Source organism: Syzygium oleosum, unplaced genomic scaffold (assembly GCF_021117445.2).
Source record: "Syzygium oleosum isolate NSW1041296 unplaced genomic scaffold, Sole_v2.1 Sole_v2.16, whole genome shotgun sequence".
In the NCBI taxonomy this organism is placed as follows: domain Eukaryota; kingdom Viridiplantae; phylum Streptophyta; class Magnoliopsida; order Myrtales; family Myrtaceae; genus Syzygium; species Syzygium oleosum.
The window spans coordinates 8,818,126-8,839,372 of record NW_026607500.1 but is presented as its reverse complement, the minus strand read 5'-3'; the positions used below and the strand labels follow the sequence as shown (position 1 = coordinate 8,839,372).

Sequence of the window (21,247 nt, the reverse complement as noted above, 5' to 3'; positions counted from 1 at the left end):
TGTTTTAGACCTCTTAAATCTCTTTTAAAAACCAAAGTTAGGTAAAATCATAGTATTACTAGCCAATTGAATCTGAATTACAAAATGGGTTTATCATCCATTTTCTCACCTCAAGTGATTAAAGCTATGCACTGTGCATTTTCTCATAATATTCACGTGGTTTATCGCATCTGCATGTCCGGTCCCTTTGAAGCTGAGGTGGTGAATTCTATTATCGATTCAATGATTTGCTTATACAGTGATGTGTAAATTTGGGGATGCTCTTTGGTTGGTTGGTCTTTGATGCGTCCCGCAATTTAAATAAGAAATAAAAGGCAAGAAGACTGTCTAGGAAGGTCAGTGATATGATTATATGTATATAGCCCAAGCTCACAAAGCAAAAGATGTAGGACCAGCAAAATAGTACGAGGTTACCATCATTCTCACATTTCTCCGTCTCCAAAAATACTCTGAATATTACTTTCTTGCTCCCATCACTTAGACACTTTTCATGGCTTAGTTCCTCATAATTATGTATCCACTATCATTCTGATATTTCTCCGTCTCAAAACAATTATGTTTTTCCATTAGCTGACCCGATTACAAAAATTGGAAAAAACACAAATGAGCACGAAATTGCCCGCTCTATCAGAGCACCTCCATTTCGTCAAAAACTGTCACGGAATGAACATCTCTCGTGGAGCTTATTCACTAAGCGCAGCAACTGGAACTGGAGCTTCTGCTACATCTTCTCTTCACTTGGTTGAGGATCGACGAGTTCGGATTGGAAGTTGGTCGTTCTGGAAAGAGCTTCTTACATCGTTAATTTTAACTCAGCCTTGTTTGAGTTCTCTACTGCTTCGTGGTGATGCTGTGAATTCTAGTGTGTCTGAAGGAGGAACGGTCTTTGTCAGGATCGAGAATCGATTTTGAGGTTGCCTGAGTCGTATAGAGACAGCGAATGAGGATCGTTCGGATGCATCGAGGCGTTTGTCATCTTTTGTTATTTCTGATGTAGTTGAACGATGTTGACTCGTGAATGTTCGGGAATGATTGGGATGGAAATGCTGGCTCGGGTGATGATTTCATTTGAACAGAGTCCTTTTGCGTTTGTTGTAGCGTTTGATTGCCGGGTCCAATTTGCACATCTTGGTGTTGGCAGAGGCTTTCCCCACGAGAGAGATAGTTGGCAATAAATTTAATGGTATCGTTGTAGATATTAGTCTGATCCTTCCATTTTTTGAACTGTCCTTCATTTGGCAATTTTATTGCCCAAGAGTTCGGATGCTAAACTTGAGCGACATTATAACTCCATTCTTCTTGATAAATAGAGGACTAGCATGGGTGTTGTTTATCCTATGTTGAAGTGATGGAATCCCTGCTGCTTTCCTTTCCCCTGCCACTCTAATCATTTCCTTAATCATCGAAGCAGGGCGCGCCCATCTGTGTTCATTATGGACAATGTGTCAGGTGATGACTTGGCAATACATTAGAGATTAGTGATGCTGGGATTCGATAACTCTGCAAATTCCTTTTTTTCTGTAGGATTTGGTGAAAAGCGTGGTGCGCAGTAGGTTATTTACGTTTGAGCTAGCAATCCGGTTGTTGGTCACAGAATGCAATGCAAGTGTATTTAGGTTTCACTAAGCAGTTTGATAGCGTAATGCGTTGTGTGGCTTTTTGTCAACTGAGAAAGGAGCCAGAGTGAATGCTGAAGCAGATTCACTCCACTAAATAAGTTCCTTGTAAGAAGATGAAGAGGAGAACTGACTCACCTGCCCTTTTACACCGAATGTTATTTATTATCCATGACTGACCTTGTCTGATGATTCGATTCTCAAGTGAAGAATGTTAATGATGGTTAAGATGATAGTCAGCCTTTCCATCTTTTATTGGATGTAGATTTTCTCTTCAGGAGTCCTTGGAAATTTGGTATTTGGGGGAAGGTGGAGTGGATATAGCTGCTTTTCATGTTTTCCTCTTTTCAGAGATCTCCCTACTGATTGAGCAGTTTTCCCCCACTTTTCTTGTCCTGGAAATTTTCTGGACAATGTAGAATCCAAATGCCACGAGACTGAACAATAACATATCAATTGATGTGCTGTATTCATTTGGAGAGAAGCTACAGATCAATATATGCACTAATTCACTCTGTATAGTATACGGATGTGTAGGTTCAAAGCTCTTCTGCCCATTCGAGTGACAAGCTTTCTGACTTTGCCCTAGATCCTGGTTCTCATGCAATTTAGCACATTGAGAACTTGAGAAATCTATGCTAGAATGGTCGGGTTGTTAGTCTATCTAAGATAAATGCATGATGCGGATACTGTAGTTTTGGCTCTGAAGTAGAATTCTGGAATCTCTGTGCTCGTGCTCATCCTGTTTTTTTTTTTTTCTGCATGATGAAAGGAGATTTAATCAATATGGTACACCATGGCACAGAAGAGAGAGAGAGAGAGAGAGAGAGAGAGAGAGAGAGAGAGACTTCTGAGTCTTGCTGGTTTATGTAGGCTAGTGTAGACATGAAATGGAACGAGATTCCCATCGCTGATGATTGCTGTCGGAAGAAGATTACTGAAGTAGCATTTGCGATGATTGAGATAGATCATTGTGTTGTTCTAAAGCAGCTTGTCCGCCAGAGCAATAGATGGTGGAGTTTAATTGTTTCCATGACACACAAATGAAGTGATTGCTTCCCCCTATGCTGTTTGTGTAGGCAAAATTCCTCAGATGTGAGCTATGATATTGTATAGTGGGGCTTCGACTGTAATTCTAGGCTTTAAAACTAAATATTCTTCCTCTGATTCTCTCGGTGCCTCCTCCAACTTAACCCACGGACTTGATTAATACACGTGGAAGAAGCATATGCTCATACCGCATGAGCCAGGAAATGTTGGACTAGAATCGTGAAAACAATTTGTTATGTGTTGACTCTTGGATAACACGTGGAATGTTAAAACAAATTTCAATGGACTATAATTGACTTGTGATTAGGTATTGCTTGGATCCTGAAGAACCCCATCAAAGGTTGGAATGGATGGAAAAGTTGGTCAATTGACCTGGGTAAATACCTTCTTCATGAAGGTTCTTACTTAAGGACATCGATGTCTGTCTTCAGCAGTGGTGCAATATGTAGTTCTTCCTGGCAGTATGGAATCATTTAGTCAACTTGAAGGTATTTGTTTTGTTGGAAGAGTCTTCTGACTGGAAAAGTCTCATGAGTCAGCACAGTCGTATGTCTGAGGCTTGAGTCATTAGCAGTTTTTGAAGAAAGCTTCAAGCGGAATTTCAGGAGGAGGTAGTATATCCTTGATGGACAACTTTGCTCTTACAATCTTTCGCCATATTCCGTTATCTTACTTAGTTTAAGAGCAATTGAATTGTGTGAATTTGTGGGCTTTCACCCAAGATTGGCTCATGCATGGTCAAAGGCCCGATATAGTTTATTCCAGACTTCAAGGAATCAAGTGATCGGGACGCACAATTCCTTATTATCCACGAAGCGGGATGCCCTGAGTTCCTCACTGCTTCACTTATGTTATTAAGTGGGAATTTTTTAGATCTACTTGTTACGATGATTCCTTCTGCTGGAGCACTGCTGATTGGAGCCGTTTGACCTGGATCGATGGTCTTGTTGCCGATTCAATGTTCTGTCTTGAGCCTTGTAGAAGAAATCAATGTTGCACTGTCTCCTTGCTTGACTGGCCAAGTAAAATTCTTAGGAGGTTATGGAATGCTGATAAGTTTGCTCATCTCTGCAGGTGCTTCATCACTAGCTTCTAGGTAGTTGGTAGTCTCAGCAGAGTCAAACTAAAATGGATGAAGTAGCTATTGAACAACCAGGGTTTCACTTGGGTTTGATGCAGGAAACCTCAGCATGTCTTATATAAAGAAGTCAGACAGACAATGAGCTTGGCAGTCCTTTAGCAGATGAATGGGGAACGGATGCCTGTCGAAAAAGCTGAAGAAGATGCTAATGCTACCGAAGTTGCTAGAGAGAGGGTACTTGCAGTACGGGTAATGTCTCGGCTCATTCTTGAGCAATATTAGTTCCAGCTTAATTCCTGTCAACTTTCAGTTGATATCAAAGTTGCTGCTGCTGCAAATGTCCTCATTACCGGTGAAGGTGCCAGATTAGAACCCCTGTTGCAATAAGATCTTTATTGCCATCACTGTCATAATGATGTGAAGTTGATTCCTTTGTGCCCCTCATGGACTTAAGAATGCTTGATAACTTCCTTTTGTCATGACACGAAGAAGGCACTAGATGTCTAGGAGATACTTTAGTGTAAGCTTAGCTGATAGATTGCAATTAAATTTTTTACTTCTGCTGTACATTAGAGAATGATCATTAACCAAATGTAGGCACCGCTTCAGCTGCCTGTAGATTCTTGGGCGCTGGTGTCATGAGTTATCTTGAGATGAGATTGCATTCTGACCTGATGTTAACTTTGAAGTACGTGCGCTATATTATGACATGTGTGGTCTTCAATTTTTTACGTGACAAATATAGCAAGAAGTTGCCATCGATATTCTCTAGAAGTTAATTTACTAGTTAATTGCATCAGACTTTCTTTTTGTATCATAAATGGAAGTCGCTATATGGATTGAGTTTGGATGAGAGTAGTCTATAGTTTGGTGAATATGACGAATATGATTCTTTAATCTTCTACCATGGACATGCCTTTCATAACCTGACATGCTGTTCTTTTATGCCCAGAATAATATCAATGTAAACAAAAAGCAGGGACAGACTTACTCTCAAGAAGTCTAACAGGTGGATGCTATCGAATTTCTAGCATGTTTATAGAAATGACTTCTAGCAAATATTTTAAAACCTTGAGTATAAAAAAGCTGTATAATGAGCAAACATGTGAAAAAGGAAGTTTCTTATTTGCATTATACAGATAGTCAAAAGTGTCAGGTGTCATATCCTGCACTGGAAGACAGTATGATCACATGGACCGACATCTTACTTTATTTTTTCTGCAGACGTCCAAGCAGTGTCATTGCAATGGGATGTGGCATTTGCAGGTATGGCTACCGTTAGCAGCAATATTTCAACAGTGTCAAAGCGATTATCCATGTGAATACGGGAGTTCTTTGCTGCCTCAATTCAGGACATTCGCTATTCAATCTCTGGGTGGCGAGTGTTAGTATTTTTGAGAAAACAAGGAAGAATTCACAAACACTTGCCACAGGATGATCGTGTCAGTGTAGATGAAAAAATTTCATGTTTCAGGATGTTAGATGAAATTTCTAGATGCATCTCATTGCAGTCAATCATCTGTTAGGAATTTATATATCTATTTATACAGGAAGTCCCCCTTCTGGATGATTGTCTTATCATTTCTCTGTCATTGATGTTGCACGTTTGATTCATCCTCACTGTATTTTCTTTCTCGGAATGGGGCGAGAGAATTTCTTCCACTGTTACAAGCGCGGTAAGCTTCAGTTATCCTGTGCTTGCGCCAGCTTAAGGAGTGATGGAAAGAACTGAAGTTAATCTGCTTCACTCGTCATGCTGTACAGGCTGCTGCTACTCAGTTTTTTTCTGTAAAACAGCCATCCTTGCGTGAAGGAGCAACGCATCATGACTGTCCTGTTTGCTTAAGGTAAATCTCTGTAATTTGGATGGTTATTATGCGCATTGAAATGAGAGCATAAATTAAAACCAGCGGAAATGGTGATGTGCAGTTTCTATTTGATTCGAGAAATGAGGTGACAGTCTTGCCTTGCAAACACAAATTCGTAAGAGAACTTCACCAGTCAGAGTTGTTTGCTGTTTAACAACGAATAATTTGAGAGCATTCCTCGGAAAGTATTTTTGGTTTTTTTTTTCTGTGTGTGTTTAGAAAGAAAGACCCAATGGCAAAAATACAATGAAACTGCTGAGGGTATCAAAAGTTCCTTCTAAGATCTAGTACCTTAACTTTTGGTTTCCACCATGACTCAAAGCTCATTTAGGCCAACCAATTGCATGAAGGGCCTACAAATTATTATTACTTAATATTGTTTCCATTGTAATTATATTATTACCATGAAATGGTGTACTCTTTTAGTGATGGGTCATATTTTTCCTCCGTTCTTGATTTCTTCTAATCATATCTCTGATTAGTGGACTAAGTATAAGATGCCTATGTTTGCAACTCACCATGTATAAGAGTGGTTGGAGAAAATTAAAAGTTTTAGACCTATTAAATCCTCTTTCATCACATATAGCTAACAACTCATGTTATTACCAGGTCATTGAATCTGAATTACAGAATGGGTTCATCATCCATTTTCTCGACCTCTAGTGCTTAGCATACACTAAGCATTATTCCATGACATCCGGTGGTTTTTATAATAGCATGTCCGATCTTGATTTCAGGTGGTTAATTGCCTGTTGATTCGCGATCTACTGGGGCCTTCCCGCCAGGCTGGTTCGACTCACTTACAATGTTTTAATATTAATCGAATCGAGTAAAGTAAGGTGATTGTTCGAAATCTTGCGATAAGACTGGGAAGCTAAAACTCGAAAATTTAGGCATGATCCTTAATAGCTACGCACGCGTCAAGTCAGCCCATACCGTAAATTTGGCGAACAACTCCACTAGAAGATGAGTTCATGTACTTGATTAATGGATCGGATGCTTTTGCTGCCAGCTCTTGATACCCAACAATTCCGAATGTGCTAAAATATAAGCGCAAAGGACTGTCTAGCAATACGGATATTATATAAGTGCCAAACTGTTTTTTTTGGGAATACGCATAAATACCATTTCATTCATTTAAAGCAGTACCTAAATGAGCGAAGTCGACGAGAGTCAATACATACCAAAATCCAAAGAGGTTGGGGCGGCGTAGACATCCGCCTTTTCAGCGGGTATTCGTGATTCAGTCTGCGACTTACTTGGTTTCTCATGGGCAACAGGCCAGAGAGAGACGCCTTTCTAATTGGGCTAGCAGTGCAGTGCACAGCATTCCTCGGGGGGCACGTCTCAAAGCCCATGGGGCTCAAACTTGGTTCAGCAGTGAATCTAACACTAGATTCATTGTTCGTCTGACAGGACACTCACGTGCGCCAGATTCATCCTTCAGCTCAGCCGCCTCCCGCAGCCAGACAGCACGCTTCCTTCACCGCTGGGGCTTCGATTTCGAGTGGAGAAGCAGCCCCAGCGGTCGCCCGCTTTGCAAAACCCGGCCGTGAGCGCTCTCTGTGACCTCGACACTCCGGCAGCCGATCCCTCTGCTTTGCCTCTGAGCCAAGACCCGTCCACGTTGAATTTCCATATCCCTCTTGCTGGTGGCGACCACCGCTCTGCTGCTGAGGTCTTCCCCGACCAGCGACTCGGATCGAGGGTGCTCCGCCCGCGATAGTTGCTGCTTAGAAGGAGAGCGCGTCGTCTACAATTGGTCCGGGTCGGGCTCCGTTCGCTGGAAAATCAGGGGCGTTCTCGCCTTCCAGATTAGCCAGGATTCCTGTGAGCCACTCTTGAGAAGACGGATCAGCTCCTGACGGTGAGCGCCTTCAGTCAACCCATTTGTCCATTCTGTTAAGTTTCTAGCGGAGATGCGTCCACATTTAGCCTCGGATCTGACCAAAATCCTTGGTCCAGTCTCACAAGTCGAAGATATGCTCCTTGGTCTCTGGAGTTTTCCGACAAATTGTCCTTCGTGGGTAGAGCATTTTGGCACACACACCACAAAAAAATCGGATTTTGGGTTCGGCATGTGGTTTCCCTATCTTAGTCCATAGGGAATGAGGCGGCTGGTATGATGATGATGCTTGTTCTGTGTTTGGCTTGGGTAGTGATGCGCATAGTCTGGTGTACTCATGTTCAACCGTATACTTTCCTTTTGTGTTTCCGTTACATATCTGGTTATCCCTTTCTGAGTTTGGCTTTGGATCCGTATGGCAAGAATTTCTTTCACGCTGTCCTCTTCGAAGAGCTCATGCAATCATTTTGTTCCATGTTTTTGTCCTTTGATCAATCAAATTGACGACTCTTTGGGCTCTTTCTCGATTGGCTGGACCCCCAATCACTCCCTGTTCCATCCATTTGTCCTCTAATATCGATGCTTTCTCCATTCCTGACCAGCCTTTGACTTCTGAACTTATCGCATCCCTCTCATTAAGAAGTTTTACCACCCCCAAGATGGGGCGGGAGCCCTTATTTGCTTTCCATATGCTGCCATTTGGGAAGTAAATTCCTTTAGAAGCTGGTTCCACACAAGGCAGCTGGAGATTGCAGCAAGTTACTATAAGGCCAAACTCACAAAAAGCAAATACGTAGGACGAGCAAAACAGTACTAGTTACTATTTAAAATGATTCTCAGGTATAGCTTTCTCAAAGAAAGCAATACCTCACAATACAATATGGTTCAGACCTTAAAAACTAGTGCATGAGCTAAAAACTGAAGCAAGTTATGTGTGTGTTGTATCCGAGGAGCTTCCAATTTGAAAACTTATCTAAAAACCAAAAAGATTCAGAAAATTTCGGACAATCATCAATGCAAAGGTGTTTAACTTAAAATGGCCATCACTAAAAATGCTTATAACAACTTAATGTCTGCATAATGTCGGTAATGTGATACTTTTGGTTGCTCTTTGGATGTTTTCAAGAATAAAGTAAAAGCAAAAGAGAAAAGGCTTTTTGATTTCCTTATGAGACTTGAATGAGAAATTAAGGACAGAGCCCAAAATTTTATATATATTACTTATGATCCTTGATCTTGGTTAGTAAATAAAATGTTTTAGCATGAGTGATCGTTGATATGTAACATTTCGCGAGTTAAATGGAGTTAATCCATTTGATACTTCAATAGTTAACAGGCTCAAAGTGAAAGGGCAAAATTCCAAAGGGGATCAAAAGTTATATATATTCACCAAAATACTTTTTGATGAAAAATAATTAACAAAAGAAAAGGAACAGTGCAAAGCATTGGAATCGGCTCGTTTTTGTTCGGCTTCTTTGAGAAATGTTTTGGGGAATGCAAATGCTTTTGGCTAAAGGCGTTTCAAAATGCAAATAGTGTTTGCGTAAATTGTAATGTCAAAATGCATGGGGAAAATGACTTTGGCTTAAATGGTGTTTGGCAAACATTTTTGAAAAGCAGTTTTGCTTTTTTTTTTTTTTTTATAAGAAGAAAACACAAAAACCAAATATAAGACCTCAAAGGCCGGCGAGGCTAAATTGGCTGCTCGTAGCCAGATCCGCTGTCGATAGCCTCACCTAAGGTTGCTCCGACCTCGCGGCCATCGTCGCTAGGGTCGCGCGACCCAAGGCATCTTAGGCAAGGTTGCCGGCACCATATCTAGCTCGCCGCAGTCTCGTCTGACTTTTTGCCGCGCCGCTTCGTGGTGACTCTAAAACTAGTCGGTGATGTCGCGTTAAGTCGGGACATTTTCGGAATTATGAAAGTCTAGCGAGTATAATGTTGGAAGAAAAAGTCTTTCCTCGTATTCCTGCAAATGCTACTCTGTGAGGACGCTCGGACCGCCTTGGGCTAAAGATCTTTAGATAGACCTTTGGAAATGCAAATCGCATTTCCCTAGAATTGAGCGAAAAACGAACCAAATGCTATTTTCATTTGCCTAAGAGACTTTAGTGTCCCAAAGCCCATTCGGAGTGCTGAATCAAACGGGCCCAAGCGTGCCCTCATCATCGCTCCCGACGCTTGTATGTATTTGTCTATTTTGACCACTTGTCCGAAAATATGCGATCGCTAACTCGATATCTTTTTTCTTATTTGGCAAGTGAGACCCATGGTAACTTGAAGCTCTGTCTCTTTTCTCTCTCTCCCCATTTTTCATCTCAACACTTGTGTATTGGCAGTTCTAATATGACTTGTCTATTACCTTTGGTTTTCTTTCTTTCCTTTGCTTCTCGCATTGTTATTCTCATATGGTTGTCTTCTTCTTGGGCAGGCATCTCGTGTTTCCTGAGGCATTCTAGTTTTCTTCTCCGTCAGACTTAAAAGCAAAATCAAGGACAGAGTCAGAGCAGACAAAATGCATCATCCCATTTTCGGGCATTCTTTCGTCGAGCTCGTGGCACCGATCCTTCTCCTTGGGCTCGCGATCTATTTTCTCAATAAGAAGAAGGCTAGTGCAGCATAAAAATGCAGAAAATGCTAATATTGGCGCATCTGGTTCAAGTGGATCGCGCGCGACGGGAACTAATTCCGGTGGATCTAGTTCGGTCTCCAACAGAAATTAATAATGGTGCATCTAGTTCGGGTCGACCGCGCCAACCGGAAACCGCTACGAGGTGTTCTTGAACTTTAGAGGCCCAGATACTTCCGAAAAAGGCTTCACCCGATCACCTCTACAATAGGCTCAGCTGATGCCGGAATTCGTGCTTGCAGATCGCATGAAGAGCTTCGCCAAGGCGAGGAGATCGGCCTGCATCTTTTGGCAGCCATCAAGAACAGTAAAATCCTAATCCCCATTCCCTGAGAATTATGGGTTCGAGCAAATGGTGCCCGGGATGAACTCGGTTCAAATAATGGAGTGCAAGAATGATACCACGGGGACTATAGTTGCCTATATTCTACAAAAAGTAGAACCAGCTGAGGTGCGATATCAAAAGGGAGTTTCGGAGATGCATTTCGTACACGTGAGAAGGTATTCCAACCCATCGACTTTGAGAAATGGGAAGCAAGCACTCATTAAAGTCTGTTCCTTGAAAGCATGGGAAGCCAAAAGGGTACTTTGAAATTTTTACCAAGAGATTCTCTACTAACTTTCAATTTTTGTTGGCGTTTACTGTTTGTGCTGATTCCTACCTACTTCATTTTCTTTTCTTTTAATTTTGTTTAATGAAGAAAAAGCAGTTAGATCTAGCTAGTAAGGTAAGATCCTTGCAATGCATGAGTTCTATAAGTTATTCTTCTTTAAAATTACCTTTAATGATATTGACCAATCCGATTATAGATTTTACTGTCGAGATCCCATTCACTTGAATAATATAATATTTTTTAAAATTAATTTTTTATACTCTTGTATCTTGTAACATTGTGCCACTTTTTTTCATATTTATAGTATAAGCTGCATTAATTCTACATCACAAACTTTTTTAATTACATATTTATTTGATATTATTATTACAACTTATCAGTGGTTCCACAATAATTCTTTATCTTCTCAGGTTTCATTTATCAAATCATTAATGTCTTGATTAGTTGCCATTGGAATTAGTATTACAAAAGTTACTAGACATGTGGGATAATCTTTTATTATATGTTTGTTTAAATGATTTTCAAATGCATTTTCCTATCTTCAACAATAAATTCTATCTCACACACCCGTATAAATTGGAAGCGGTGTTCTTCTTTGTGAAAAATCATTCCTCGACTTCCCAATCAAATAAATATTAGATCAATTATAGTCATAGAATCTAGATGCTCAAAAGAAAATACAGTACAACCTGTTATCATCCCATGGTGCAGTGAAAATTGATAAGAACACCAATCTAGAATGATACTAAATCCATAACAAGAGTAGAAACTTGCAAGCGTGTAGAATTGCATAAATAAAGAAAAATTCCCTCAATTGTATTCAGGTAGTTCATAATATAGCACTCGAATGACTTTCAGACTTGAATTCCTCTTGCGTCAAAAGATATGACCTGTTTCTTAATTGATGGCTGAACTCATATCGGGCTAACTTATTGGATTTCACCTACTCAAACGCTATAGAAAGTTTTCAATGTCACGTCCACATCAACCCTAATATCTTTAACAAACAACAAGTTTAAAAATTTAATTCAAATCCATAATTTGTGTAATATTCAAGATTCATTAGCGATACCCTCAAGTTTCTTCTGGCCAATAAATTATGTCGTGAGCAATAATGGAATAGGGGTATTTACATGCGAAGCAACCACCTCCATTTCCTGCTTTAATCTTAGCATATAAAGATGATATATGGAAGTGTGGCAAAATCAAATCTTTAAGATTTCCAATTTAATTCCTCTCATTTGTTTATTATTGTGTTATCATTTGTTAAATAATATAAAAATCGCTATTGCTCCTATGTTTGGAACTCTTGTCATATTTGGACAGGTATGAAGGAGAATTGGTAAAATCAAGTCATGTCCAACAAGTGTTATTCGAGCTGAAGAAGAAGTTTGAGTTGGTTATTCCGAGAATTTGATCGAATTGATAGTCATGTGAAGAAGATTATGGAATTTGTAGATAATAATTCTCGTGCCACCCTATTTGTTGGCATTTACGGAATGGGAGGCATTGGTAAGACTACTCTTGCGAAAACCATCTACAAGCAACAACTCTCCAATCAATTTGAACACCGTAGCTTCATTGCTAATATCAGGGAATCACGGGAGCGTAATGGCATTCATTACTTACAAAATCGGGCTTAATCCATGGCATATTGAATCAAGAAAATCAAGTTCAGAATGAAGATGAAGGGATTAAGTTCCTCTCATCCATGCTTAAAGGTAAGAAGGCCCTCGTTCTTCTTGATGATGTGGATGATAATCATCACTGGAAGGCTTTGGCTGGAAATCGAGTTGGTTTTCTTCAAGTATGATTCTTCATTACCAACAAACAAGAGTATTCTTGACAACGCCTGGGTAGACTACCAAAGTATGAACATGAGGAAATGGATAGGGATAACTCTTTGATTCTATTTAGTAGACATGCTGTTCAAGGGACTCTCCTCCAAGTGAATTTGAGGACCTCACTTATGATGTTGTATCCACCACCTGGAGGGCTTCCTTTATCTCTTGAGGGTCTTAGGGTTCATTTTTGTGTGGAAAAGAGCCAAAACTATGGAGAGGCGCGACAAAGAAGTTAAGAAAAGTCCCCAAGTGAGAAAGTGCAAGAAAGTTAAGGATAAGTTACGAAGCATTAACGCATGAACAAAAACAAATTTTTTTGGATATCGCCGTGTTTTTTCATTGGCACCGACAAGAGCATCGCATCCTACATGTGGGATGCATGTGACTTTTTCCCCCGGAGGAGGGAATTGAAGTTATTGAGAGATTTCTATCATTAATAAAAGTTGGAGATGATGATGAGCTCATAATGCATGACCAATTGAGAGATCTTGGTAGGGAAATCGTCCATGAGGAAAACAAGATGGAGCCTGGGAACCGTAGTAGGCTATGGGACTCAAGGAAGTCTTGGAAGTGCTAAAGGAAATGGAGGTAATCAAGTTTCTCTTCTTTTGCTCCCTCTAGTTCATGTTCTACTGTCAAAGGTGACGTTGGTCCTCTACTTCAGTGCTTGCTCTAGTGAGTAGAGAACCTTCTAATATTATTGTCCTCGTGTCGTCATTGACATGATTAAAAAGGGAGGTTGCTCTCTCTTAGCAAGTACTGCAGCTTTTCTGAGATTTTTCTTACACAAGTGTACATCACGAAGTTTTTTCAAAAAATGAGGTACTTTCAAATTTATTATATACTTGATAGGGGTATTCTATATTGAAAAATCTGAATTTATATAATTGATTTGGTTAAATCGCCCTGACACGTGCAACAAATAACTTGACTATGCTACTGTGTACAATAACTACTTAGGATATATAAAATCATAGAATTCTAACCTCCAGGTGTTAGAATTGATACAATTGGAGTAACTGTGCCTGCATTTTTCATGAAATTTCAATCATTATACCCTAATTGAGAATGGAAGGGTGTTTTATTTTATATTATATTAGGTTAGGAATTACCTTTTTACCAAAATTCACGTGATAGAACAGGACAATATATAGACATACATAACGTTCAGCATACTTCATGCAATGACCATTTAAAAGAGAAATGTCTTATTTTTTCCACATAAAAAGTCCCAGAGATAAATACTCTAAAATTCTATTTTGTATATAATTAAGTATGTGATTGTATTCTATTACTTTGAATACGTCATTCAGTTTGATTCAAAGTAAGTTGCTCAAAAGACTAGCACTTGTTTGTGTTTTCAACGTGCAACCTATTTATAATCTCAAGTACTAGCAATGTCAAAGCTAATGTCTATTTATTGTCTTTTGTATTACATCATAAATAAGCTAAAATAACCACAAGAAAAATTAATACGCTGTAAATTTTATATCTAAATAAATTGTTATGACTAACTTTTATAACTAAAAAGGTACATTATTTGACGTAATTATTTCAGTATTTTTGTTGGGTTCATTACGTTTAAATCAAAGTAGTTTTGATAAAACTGATACAAGATCTTCTTTTAAGTTTATTCCTACGTTTAATCAAAATATATAAATTTATCTTCATGTGTTATCTAAAGGTACAATCAACTTTGATAAAAAAAAAACAAAAAAGCGTGAAGTGCGAAGCATGGACATGAGCACTAGGACGACTTACAAATAAACACAAAAATGAAAGACATTTAAAGCATAATTGAAACACATTCATAACACACTCCTTGATATTAGTGAGTATACATCCAAATAAAAAGGGCACAAGCTTTAGAACCAGGAACAAAAATAATACAACCTTAAAAATCCTAAAAAAAGAAAGCCCAAATCTTTGCATTAAGGATGAAAATAACATAACTTTTCAAGCATCCCGGAGAAAAACTCAACCTTTCATTTGTAGGACAAAAACATTGACGCACGTCACAAATTATGTCTATTCTCACCGTAGTCGCCAAGCGTCATCCTACATTGCTCATGGTACTGACATGCACGATGAACCCCTTTAATCATGACCACAAGAGACATTTACAAAATGCTAAAAATTTGGTAACAAAGAGTATAAATAAAAAAATGACGTCGGTTTTGTGTTAGCACAATGAGCCATGTAGCGTGTCTATGGTGATTTGATGATGATTTTGGACAGAACTTGTAACGGTTTCCGTTTGTTCCACGATAAAAGGTTGAGTCTTTTTTTTTGGTATGTTCGGCAAAGTTGTGTTATTTTTGTCCCTAGATGTAAAAGGTTAGGCTAATTTTTTTTTTGTAAAAGTTTGGAAGATTGTATTACTTTTGCCCCGAATACAAACGGTCGGGCTTGTTTATGAGATTTAGCCATGAGTATACTCAAACTCTGTCGATCGATTATTGAAGATTAAAAAATTACACACTTGAAGACAAAGAATTTTGTTGACAGATAGGATTTCTTAATATTTTAAGAGAGAAGTTTATCAGGAAATGACTAATCCCGAGCATGATTACTTCTCTTGGAAGTTGCTTCCTTTTGTTATAACTACTCCGCTCTTAGATTCCTTTCGGGTGTTGAGATCTAATTCTCCACTAATTATGTCATTCTCCCTGTGCATCCATGAAATCTTGTACAACATTGTGAAGTACGATTAATTTTATAGTTCGGAGAAACTGACCGGATTTAGAAATCCATGAGATTTCCGGATTACTTCTTATCTTCTCATGCATGATTGATTTTTCTTGGTGAAAGCTTGCTGCACATTTGGATTAGAAATATTTCAAATCTATTCTGATGAAGCAATTATTCGTTCCATTGATTCAAAAATGGATTAGAAATAGTTGTTCTCTCAAATCAGGAATAACTATTGCTAGGGGCCCAGGACTAGCTTCAAAATTCATAATTAAAAAAGAAAAAATTCCAAATAAGACTGAAATGCCCTCGTTTTTCCAAATAAGGGCATAAAAGTGGACGTTATCTCAAATAAAGGCCTGTGTCTCATTTTTACTCAAATAAAGGCAACGAAGTAGATATTGTCTCGTATAAAGGCCTGAAGTGGCCATATTAGTCTCAAAAAATGGCATGACTTTGTTGGCCGAAGGGTATTTTTGTCTTTTACATTTTAATTTTTTTTTCCTTTTTTTTGTTTTTTCTTTTCCTTTTCTTTTTCTTTTGTTTTTTTATTTTCCCTTTTTCCTCCACCAACGGAGGTCACCCGATGCCGCAAGGGCACGCTCGCTCCTTGCCCAACCTTAGGGCGACGGCGGCCCTCGCCTTATGCGGCAAGGGCGACTCACACGAGGCCAAGCGAGACCCTTGGCCTCGCACGCCCAAGCGAGGCCGAGGTTGCCTTTGTCGATGTCGGGTGAGGCGTTCCTCGCGAGATCCGGCGGCGGTCGCGCAATGGCCGTGGAGGAAGAGGGAAAGAAAAAAAGAAAAAGAAAAAAAGAAAGGAAAAGAAAAGGAATTTTTATTTATTGAAGTACCCTTCTTCGATGGCCCGGAATAGTCACCGACGGGCCATAAATCCTTATTTGAGACGATTTGCCCACTTTAAGCCTTTATTTGAGACTATTTGAACACTTCAGCCTTATTTGTGAAAAACGGCGCACTTCATGCCATTATTGGAATTTTCCCATTAAAAAATGACTTTGCATTTTATTAATGAATTATTTTAAATTAAAACAAAGTTATTAAATAAGGATTGTTTGTTATACTTGAAAATTTCAATTGGTAATTTATGCTAAAAATAATAAAGAGCATAAATAGAATTAATATTTCAAGTTGCTATTAATAAAATAAAAAATCACATCGAAAAATATTAATATAAATACTGTCACAAGTTTTAGTTACCCATAGTTAGTTATGAATTCAATGGCAAAAACAAAACAAGTATATGTTGTTTTAACTGTAAGTAGCCAAGTCGAGTAATATACACGAAAATTATACATAGAGAAACGGGAAAAGAAAAGGACTTATAAGGTTAAATTTTCTTTATTTTTAAGAGAAGTTTGTATTTTTCCAATTGTCACAATTATTACAATAACAATGTCTCATGATTATAGTTCATTTGGATATCTAATATGAAAATTATTGAGAGAGAAATATATTTCTACTAAATTTGATCAAATCAACTTTCAATTTTGCAGTTTAATTTACTTAAATCCCGTGTACTGCTAACTAGTATAGTAAAGAAGCTACATTGCAGGAAAGAAGAGGATTAACTAGTTGTTAGGTTTTCCCTCATATAAGCCATTAGATCAAAGTGTAAAAAGTACGTTTATAATATGTACAAGAAATTATAAATTATTATTCATAATAAAATAAAACACGAAGAAACAGAACATCATAATTTTTTTGTAAGATCCAAGTACTTATGGCCTAATTTCAAAATCAAAGTTGACATCCTTCACTTTGTTAGCCTTTGTAAATACAGTTTATTGGCCAAGGAAGGAATCATATGTTCACTTGCTAATCTCTAAAAGACATTGATGCATGTTAATAGAGATGTGAACAAATGATATTAGATTATTTTAATTGGATATTGTATTAATGAACGCTGATTCTTACCTACAGAGAACAGAAGAGATTGAGGCCATTTATCTTAGCGAACACAGCTCAAAAGGCTTCGGCAAAACAACTAACCTCACGGGAAAACAATTCAAGAAGTTAAGGAATCTAAGGTTCCTCGACGCAAGTGGGGCACATTTTACTGGAGATTTTAAGAACTCAATTAAGAAGTTAAAATGGCTTCAATGGCTGAATTGTCCCTCGACTTTTGAAGCAAAGAATTTTCATCCAAAGGAATTAGTCGTACTTCAATTTGGTGGCAGGCAAGATATCCGATGAATGGCGAGGGATGGAGTTCCATCATGGTAAGATGGAAGAACAAGTCCATTTTTTTTTCTTTTTTTGAATCATAATCACTCTGGGCTAACCTCTCGAAAATTATAATATTTTTTATCGATGGCGAAGAAGCTAAAATATCTCGACCTTACAGGCTGTAGATATTTAGAAAAAACTTCCTTCCTCTCAGCTTTCGAGAATTTAGAGGTTCTGATCCTTGTAAATTGTGATAGAATAGAGCAAATTGACTCTTCGATTGGAAACATGAAGAGTCTGGTATGCTTGGATTTGACGAGATGTCATGGGCTCCAGGAACTGCCAGCAGAAGTTGGTAAATTGGAAGCACTGGAGCAACTCTTTCTAACATGTTGTGGTCACATTTCTTCACTACCAGACAGCATAGGAAACATGAAGAGTCTGGTACGCTTGGACTTGATGACATGTGGGTCGCTCGAGGGGCTGCCAGCAGAAGTGGGAAAATTAGAAGCACTGGAGCAACTGGTTTTGGATTTCAGTGGAATAAAAGAATTACCAGACAGCATAGGGGCTTTGCGTAAACTAAAAATTCTGACTATTGGAGGCACTTACATAGAAGAATTACCAGACAGCATAGGGGCTTTGCAAAACCTAGAAATTCTGACTATTAGTGAAACTGGGATAAAAAAAATTACCCAATGATATTGGAAAACTGAGAAAGCTCCGAGAATTAGGTGCTTCACGGTGCCCATATCTAGAAGGGGAAATGCCAGAAAGCATCCGTAATCTTTCTTCCTTGCAACGCCTCAATTTGTTGGGTTGCCAGAATCTCCAATTGCCATCGGTGCTTCCTTCCAGCTTAACACATTTGGCCTTCCGCCATCAAAATCGCAGACTTCCTTCACTTTCCAACCTAACCCGTCTCAAGGAACTACAACTTGGTGGCAAATTTCTCGAGTTAATCTGGGAGCATCCATCAACACCATTAGAAAAATCCCTAAGCAGTCCCTTCGAATTGGAATTCTTGATAATCTCGGTGCGAGCTTATGGAAACACTGGACGTTTCACAATTGAATTATCTGAGGACATTATATGTCGATTTTTTGCCCTAATTTACCTGAAATTCGAGGTCTTGACAAATTGAAATATTTGGAAAGCTTGACTATCACGTTGCAGTTCAATTAAAAGGCTCGACCTTACAAAATCCCAGGGTCTGAAGAAATTAAGGGTTGATTGTTGCAAAAATTTAGTTGAAATTCAATTCCTTGATAAGCTTGAGTTCTTGAAAGAGCTAGATATCTCTCGGTGCGCTTCAATGAAGTGGCTGGACCTTTCAAAATTGGAGGGTCTAAAGGTATTCAATGCTCAATATTGCAAAAACTTGGTTGAAATTCAAGGTCTCGATAGGTTGGCGTCCTTGGAAGTGAAATATATCTTTGACTGCGCCTTCAATTCAGAGGCTGGACCTTCTAAAATCAAAGAGTATGAGCTCAATATTGGAAAAACTTAGTCGAAATTCAAGGTCTCTATAGTTTGGAGTCCTAGGAAGTGATAGATATCTCTAGGTGCGATTCAATTCAGAGATTGGACCTTCTAAAATCCAAGGGTGTGAAGACATTAAATGCTCAATATTGCAGAAGTTTAGTCAAAATTCAAGGTCTCGATAGGTTGGAGTTCTTGAAAGAGCTAAATATGTCAGGGTGCACTTCCTTTGGAAGGTTACCATATTTATGTTGCTTTGACACCTTGCATAAGTTGGCAATCAACTGTCGTGAAAACCTTCATGATATTCAGAGCCTAGAGAGATTCCCATCCTGCTCAAGTTTATGGATTGAGGATTACAAGTCCTCGAGTAGAATTCCCAAACTTGTCAAATTTTTGTAATCTACTGAGACATTGATCGTATCAAATGGTCATGAACTTCGGGAGATCCCGGGGTTGAGCGTCAACATCTCTAAAACGTATTGCTATCTCTGGATGTTCCTCGATCGAGATCTTACCTGATTTGTCATCGTGTACCAACTTGATCGAGTCTGGTTATGCAAAAGTGCGAAAGCGGCCCGAGCTTCGAGGGCTGGAGAAATTGGGGCAACTGGTGGAATTGGACATTTCTAGATGCAAGTCACTCAAAACAATACCAGAATTATTTGGAACTCAGATTTATCGAAATTACGAGAGACATTCACGGGGCCTATATGAAGCAATGAGAGAATTTGGATATTAAAATCAGGATTAGTCAGAATAGTTAAGATGATCCCCAATTCCTAACAAAGGTACATAAAGCAGGTAAACTACCTTTTCCCTTTTAAGATCTATAACCCAATTTTCATTGGTATTTCCTGATTGCAATTTCTTTTAAGATTTAAAGCCTTTTCATTGAATTTCCTGGTTGATAGTGTTATTGTTTTCTTACTTGAATTCAAGGCATCCGTGGGGAAATGTTCGTGGAAGTTAATGTGTGCTTTGGCATAATGTTTCCGCTTATAATGCAGTAATGGAAATAGATCAAAACGCCTTCTAAGTACATCATTTATCATTAGCCTTCGGGTAAGATTCTTCATCCTATGTAGAGAAATAAGGATTCTTCGCGTTTAATGAATTCTGCAATGCTGGAATTATAGAGTAAAAACTGATGTATACGGGCATTTGATAGCATGCTAAAGGTAATCGTATAGGTCGAGAATTGCTAAATAAATGACCCTGTATGGAGGTCCTTCTAATGTGAGGTTTTAGCTGGCCTTGCGTTGACCATGCAGTTCATGACTGCATGTTTCTAAGGTACGCTTAAGAATGAATTTACGGTGCAAAATGAACATGTTGAGAGTGCATCCCTTAGTATGCATACGCTACTGATTTAGGACAAAATTTGTCCAACCATTGTGTTCCACACACTTTATCTCACAAAATTGTCTGCATTAGCTTATTAAGGAAATCATATCAGTTGAGAGACGCCAAATGCAACTTCTCCTAGTGGTTTGGTCATGAACAAACTAGGAAACAGGCCAGAAGCAAAACCATTGTAAATTATTTGGATCAATCAAGAAAATAGCAAATTCAATTTTACTTACTATGAATCCATGTTCATCTGCTTTGAATCCAGGATATACCTAAAGTCCAAGGCAAATAATAGATTATCCCAAAGAATACTTCTTAATGTTTGTAGAGTTAGTAACGCCATCTGTCATTTACTAGAACTTTTGAGTCAAGCAAATGATCAAGATGGCAGACACGAACGAGAATGTCTTTTGACATAATCAGCTGCATTGTGAAATGTTCCCTTATATTATGGATAAGCTCTTCCTAGTGCATTTACTTGCTGAAAAAAAAACACACATGAAGCATTTTCATAAATTTCTTGAGGAAACTTTCGTTTATCCTATATGCCATTTAAAAACTGTCAGTGCATTAATTTTGATACGTGAACAGGCATAATAAGAAAGAAACATATTATATATATCCCACAAAAAAGGCAGCTTAAGTTGAATTCACTATCCAACTTGATCAAAGCTTCTGCGGTTGATGATGTTAGATGCCTATCAGTTGGATTGAAAAGGTAGAAAAAGAAAATTAATATTAAGTTTGACAAACAAAGATCTGTAAACTTTGGGTGTTATTAGTAGTTTGCTGATGTTAGTTGCTAGATTGATTTCATTTTGTTCACTGGCAGGATTTGGTTATTATTCCACCTGTTGTGATGTAAATGCTGAAATATCCAAAGGAGCTTTCAAAAGGCACTTCTAAAGAGAAACATCCTTGGAAAGGTAAAGGATGTTCGCCTATTTTTATCACGCATTGTCCTGGTTACAAACAACAGAAAC

The 21,247-nt window shown here is 38.5% G+C and overlaps 1 pseudogene; it reads left to right on the top strand.

The window, feature by feature from the left end:
• The first annotated feature begins 3,909 nt into the window (after positions 1 to 3,909).
• On the top strand, positions 3,910 to 19,313 carry LOC130140146 (disease resistance protein TAO1-like; annotated as a pseudogene).
• The last annotated feature ends 1,934 nt before the right edge of the window (positions 19,314 to 21,247 follow it).